This window comes from Megascapheus bottae, chromosome 7 (genome assembly GCF_031878675.1).
Source record: "Megascapheus bottae isolate mThoBot1 chromosome 7, mThoBot2.hap1, whole genome shotgun sequence".
Lineage (NCBI taxonomy): Eukaryota > Metazoa > Chordata > Mammalia > Rodentia > Geomyidae > Megascapheus > Megascapheus bottae.
In genome coordinates this window covers 79,073,016-79,079,352 of record NC_143515.1, presented here as the reverse complement: position 1 = coordinate 79,079,352, position 6,337 = coordinate 79,073,016, and the positions used below count along the sequence as shown (strand labels likewise).

Sequence of the window (6,337 nt, the reverse complement as noted above, 5' to 3'; positions counted from 1 at the left end):
AACTTGCTCACAAGTGGTATCTTAGAGCTGATACAGGATGTGACAAAAATCAGGAGTGGGAGTCAGGAATGGGTCGGTGGAGTGGGACCTAATCCTAGACACACACAAGGTTTGTGGAGACCTGAAGCAGAACTGTCTGGTGATCCAGGCCCTGGGAGAGACTTTAGCTAGTGCACAAGGACCTGGGGAGAGAGATAGAGGCAAAAGCCATCGTAGAGGCCATTCATTGTAGAGCTGCATTTCTGAAGGATCCCATTTGGGAAGGTGATGGTGGCATCCACGGATGGATTGGAGAACTGTGAAGGCTGGACTCAGGAAGGCTTTTTGACAAAGCAACATTTGCAACGTAAGGCCTGAGCCACCCAAGGGTGTGTGGGTAATAAGCAAATACAATAACCAGGTGCCTGGGGCTCAATCCCAACTACTCAGGGAAACTGAGATCTGAGGGCTGAGGTTCCAAGCCAACTGGAGCAAAAAAGGCCAAAGGATTCTCATCTCCTTTTAATCAGCAAAATGCCAGAAGTGGAGGTATGGCTCAAAGGGTAGAGCACTCGTCTTCAGTAAAAAAGTCAAGGAGTGCTATCCATAGTACCTGTGTGTGCACACGTGTGTGTGTGTAAATGCGCGTGCGCGCGCACACACGCACACACACACACAGAGTCATCAAGATCTGGAGACTCACTGTGTTTCAGGAAGCAGGAAGAGAAAGCCTGTTGTAAGGTTTCTGGTGGAACAACTGGGGAGAGGAACAGCAGTTTCCTTTGGGGAGGCAGTCAAAGACCTCAAGCAAAAAACCCCATGTTCTCTGTTGCCTCTGGTTAGTCCTTCTGAGCAAGGAGTCTGGAGGGAAGGGGCGGGGGGGGGGGGTCTTTGGCCTGCTGGGACTCAGTTCCCAGGAGAGAGAGAGCACAATGGAAGTCCAGCCTGCTAGTTATGTGGCCACTTACCAAGGATGCCAGTCCTTTCTGCTGTCACACTCACAGCACTCCATCTGGTTGAGAATAGAGAGAGCAGGGTCGGCCATGAGCGCTCTTCCCTCCTAAGAGCTCTGGCAGGATAGCTGGGTCATATTCTAGAGCAGAGTACAAAGGCGGCATTGACCAGCTGCCAGTGCAGCCATCAAATGCCCAACCAGCCGTTTCCCCAGGTTTGGCCCCACCAAGGGCCTGCTTGCCATCCTCGAGCGAGCGCTTCCCGGTGAGGGTTCAGGGCAGGACTTCCGTGGAGGCTGGGAGGCCTGGCCCTAAGTTGTGAAGCTGTGAGCCTAATGGAAAATTTGAACCAGACCTGAGCAAACTGCATAGCTGGGTTCTTGGCCTTGACTCGCCGGCCTCTGAAAATGCTGCTGTCGGTGAGGTCAGTTTTGGCTGCAGAGCTCCAACAGAGAGGGAGAGGCTGGGAGAGGCTGGGCCGATGATACAAGGTGCAGCCTTGATGTAAAATGCCAAAGAAAAGGGAGATGACACGCCATTGCCCCAGGAGATGCGCTGAGCCCATCTGGGGCCCATGCTGGACCCCAGGCTGCCTTGGGCGGGTCACAAATGCCATTCCTGATCCAGATCGAAAGGCATCAGAAAAACGTTTGCACGTGCACGTAAGTACACACACACACACACACACACACACACACACACACACACACACCCCGCCTCTTGGACATCAGGAATTCCACAGAACTGAGAAAACAAAGTCCCTCTTTAAGGCCACAGGGAAGTTGCTCATGTGACTAAGAGTTATGACTTCAGCTTAGAAGCAAGAAATGGTCACAATTCCCAAACCTCTGAGACCATCCCCACTCCCTTTCAGATCCCTTGAAGACACTTTGTTCTCCAGGCATCATTTCCCAGAGGCTCTAAGGCTCCCTCACCCGCAAACTCACTCATCCTGGCCATGCACATAAAGAGATCCCCCAGACTTTGATTTGGGGAGTTGTTTTCTTAAAATGCCAGAGAAAGATGTGGAAACATACTTGATTTTTAAAGCTCCTTAAACATTATTTTAAAAATGCAGGAAGGGGGCTGGGAGTTTGGCCTAGTGGTTAAAGTGCTTGCCCAGCATGCACGAAGACCCGGGTTCGATTCCTCAGTACCACATACATAGAAAAAAGCCGGAAGTGGTGCTGAGGCTCAAGTGGTAGAGCCCTGGCCTTGAGAAAGTCCAAGGACAGTGCTCAGGCCCTGAGCTCGAGCCCAGGACTGGCAAAAAAAAGAAAAAATGCAGGAAGTACAGGGCCACAGTGGTTCATACCTTTAGTCCTAGCTATTTCAGAGGCTGAGATCTGAGGATCACCATACAAAGTCAGCCTGGGCAGAAAAGGCAGAAGTGGAGCCCTGGTTCCAATGGTAGAGTGTCAGCCTTGAGTGAAAAAGCCAAGCAAGAGCTTGCATAAGCACGCGCGCGCACACACACACACACACACACACACACACACTCAAATGCGCATGCTAAGCCTCTTCCATGAAGGCTTATTCTGCAGGTCTATAGTTGAGCCTTCTAGAATTTGAATTTTTAAATGACCCCTGGAAAGCTTCACGATCATTAAAATATCAGTGATGCTTCCAAGCCATCATAGGTGAGTGAACCCAGCCATGGTTGCTGCCCAGTGGTCCCAAGCAGGGGAGGAGATGCTGCAGTGACCTGGGCATGCTGGGGTGGCAGAGGTCTGTATGAGGATAAGGAGGGGGAGGGAGCTCTGGACAGCAAGCAGCACCCACGGCAAGCTTGGGGGAGGGGAGTTCTCCAGGTCACCAGTTCTAAATAAGGCCACCGCCCAGTGAATGAGTCACACACACTGGACAGGACCAAGCCATGCCACAGTGACAGGACAAAGTGGCCAGGATAGGCTAGAGAGTTAGGGGAAATCTATTTCAGGGCAGATTTAGCAGCTCTTCACAGCCAGTCATGACAGGCCTATGGTTCCAGGGCAGAGTGGGCATCGATCGTGGGTTGCCTTGTGCTCAGCTCTGCAGGCTCAAAGTTGCCTTTCAGAATAGCAGACACCATTCCACTGGTATGGTTGGGTCTCCAGAGGGACACATGGCACCTAGCAAGTGCTATGTGGTTTGTGAATGTGGGGTGTCTGCATGGGATGCCCAACCAGGGAGATGACTGAATGCACTGTCCAGTGAAACTAATTTTCTTCTACTGAATCACCAAATTCTGCGATCCAGGAGGACTGCTGTCCTGTAGAGGGGCTAAGGACACCAACAGACACACCGTGAGGAGACTGGTAACCACGAGGAATAAAACAAAGCAATATGCCAGGCACTGGTGGCTCACTCCTGCAATCCTAGCTACTCAGGAGGCCAAGATCTGAGGATCACACTTTGAAACCAGCCCGGACAGGAAAGTTCATGAGACTTTATCTCCAAAAAACCACCAGAAACCTTTTTTTTTTTAAAACCAGATACTTATATTCACCAGACAATTGTATATTCTATGAGGTTTCTTCTAGGGGCTGAAAGTATACTGAGGATTTAAACCAGGACCTCCCCCTCTGTTAAATGTGTTTTCTGCCTCTGAAATACAACCCCAGCTCTTTTCTTTCTTGGAAATTAGGTTTTTATAAAAGTGATATACAGATTTCATTTTCCTTCCTTCCCTTCCTCTCTTTTGTGCCAGTCTTGCAGCTTGAGCTTTTTTTTTTTTTTGCTCAAGGCTATTTATTGCTCTACCATTTGACCACAGCTCCACTTCCAGCTTTTTGGTAGTTAATTGCACAAGTGTTATGGAAATTGCCCAGGCTGGCTTCAAACCTGGATCCTCAGATCTCAGCCTTGTGAGTAGCCAGGATTACAGGCAGGAGCCGCCAGCACTCAGCTCTTCTTCACTTTCTTGATGCAGGCATTGAAGCACTAAAACTTGATTCTGATGAAGTCCAATTTGTCTGTTAGTAACTAGGGTTTTACCTGGCTGTTGTTCCTCCATACTTACCTCTGAAATCTTTGCTCTGGGAGCAGCAAGGTGGTCTTTTGCCCTCTACTTGTAAGGAAAACACTGGCAAGCAGATTAATAGGCTCTGTGCAGTCTGTCCTACCTAAGTCTTGATTATCAACTCATGTCATCTCTCCCTTGTCAGAGGGCTACACTGTCTCTGCCCTTTCTCATAATGACTCCCAGACTTTTGCCTCAGGGCCTTTGTACCTGTTGTCCCTTTGTAAGACTTCTGATTTTTGCTCAACAGCTCCTTCTATTTCCGACTCAGCTCAAATGTCACCTTTCCCAAGAAGTCCTCCCTACTGTCTGTCCTCATCCCACCCAAGAGGCTCCTCATTATACCTCTGGTTTAATTTCTTTCAATAGGGCTTACATGACATTATGTATTTACTATATTATATACCACCCCCTGCAGCATCTAATTTCTCTGACATCAATGATCCCTGGCTTACTGACTGACACTCTTAGTTTGGGGTGACAGTGTTTGGAATGTAATAGAGGTTCAGGAAATGTAAGTCAAGTCAGCGAACAATGTATTATAGCAATGGCAGTAGACAGATGATATGGGAGAAACCTGGGGAGGGATGGGAGAGAATGATGGAAGGGGTGGTCAAGATGCATTGTAGCTGTCAGTGGATTTGTTGCCGGGTGCTGGGGGCTCATGCCTGTAATCCTAGCTGAAGCTGAGAGCTGAGGATCGAGGTTCAAAGCCAGCATGAGTCCCTGTGAGATGCTTATCTCTAATTAACCACTCAAAAACCAGAAGTGGCACTGTGGATCAGTGTGGTGGAGCACTAGCCTTGAGTAAAAAGAGCTACGGACAGGGCTCAGGCCCTGAGATCAAACCCCATGACTGACAAAACCAACCAACCAACCAATTCCTGATTTGTCAAACTGAAACCCCCTTATACAAATGCTTACAGATAATAATTTATTTTTTAATTTTTAATTTTTTGCCAGTCCTGAGCTTGAGCTCAGGACCCGAGCACTGTCCTTGGACTTTCTCAAGGCTAGAGCTCTACCACTTGAGCCTCAGCATCATTTCCGGCTTTTTTCTATGTATTTGGTACCGAGGAATCAAACCCAGGTCTTCATGCATGCTAGGCAAGCACTCTACCACTAGGCCAAACTCCCGGCCCTGATAATTTTAAAAGGGAAATCAGAGGGCCAGGAGCTCATACTTGCAATTTCAGCAGTCTTGGGGAGAGAGAGAATCATAGTTGTTGGTTATCCTAGGCAAAACATGTGAGACCCTATCTGAAAAATAATGCAAAAAGGACTGAAGGTATGCTTTGATCATGTCCTGAACTCAATCCCCAGTACCAAAAAATTAACTAATGAACGGATTAAGTGAAAAGTACAAAAAAAATGAGAGAAACCTTGTAAGCTTACAAAAAAAAAAAAAGGAACCCTAATCTTTGATGGTTTCTGGAGTCCTGTCAGGATGGAAGAGTTTGGAAGCCTTTGCACACGAGGCCTGTGACAGCTAGAAAGCAGTGCACACGCATGGTACAGCCTTGGTATAAGCTACAAAAAATACAAAGTAGTAGCTGGGGAGTTTGCGGAGTCGTGTGTAGGCTCTGACTTTGTAGGAATGAGGTCAGCACATCTGCTCTACCCACAGGCAAAACTGCTGGGATGGTGAGGACCCAGGGGGCAGCACGGGACCCAGACACTTCCCTGCCACTCTGAGACCAGAGATGTCAGAAGGTGTCTGACATAGAGGCAGGAGGAATGTGAGCATTTCCATGTGTGAGGGGACACTGGTCTAGTCATGTCATGACAGCTGCTTCCATGCCAGGGCTTCAATTCCTCTACAAATACCTTCCCTAGGTTCAGAAACAAATGGACTAGTCATTATAAAATGGGATTCTTTTTTCTTTGTCAGGTGCCAATGGCTCATGCCTGTAACCTTAACTACGCAGGGAGCTGAGATCTGAGGATCATGCTTGGAAACCAGCTCAGGCAGGAATGTCCCTGAGATTCTTCTCTCCAGTCAACAGCTAAAACCAGAAATGGATGTGTGGCTCAAATGGTAGAGCACTAAGGTCTAGCACTGAGACCTAGAGTTCATGATTGGGCATTGGCACAAATATGAATGAATGAATAAGTAATTAAGTAAATAAATAATAGGAGTTTGCATAATGGGAGCCTCCAGCCTTTGTGAGAAAGCAAGACAATTTATGGTGTCCAGGGTGAGGCTGAGTGAAACCAATGTTCCCATCTTACCTGACTCATTATTTGGAGAAAGGAGAAGGGAGGACGACAGCTGACGTGCTGTGGAGGACACAGGCACCCTTACCTGAGCACAGACTGGCACCGTGAGCGGTGGAGAAGGGCAGCTTGACACGGATGTGCAGGTGGCAAACTCTCCCTAGGGAGGACCAGAGTCAATCCCTAC

General features: G+C 48.3%; 1 long non-coding RNA gene across 1 annotated transcript; it reads right to left on the bottom strand.

Annotated features, from left to right (window-relative positions):
- Positions 1-1,333: 1,333 nt before the first annotated feature.
- On the bottom strand, positions 1,334-6,337 carry LOC150061117 (uncharacterized). Its single transcript, XR_016536195.1, has 3 exons — positions 6,239-6,337; positions 2,248-2,355; positions 1,334-1,550 (listed from the first exon to the last, which is right to left on the bottom strand). It is a non-coding gene; the product is annotated as an uncharacterized LOC150061117 (long non-coding RNA).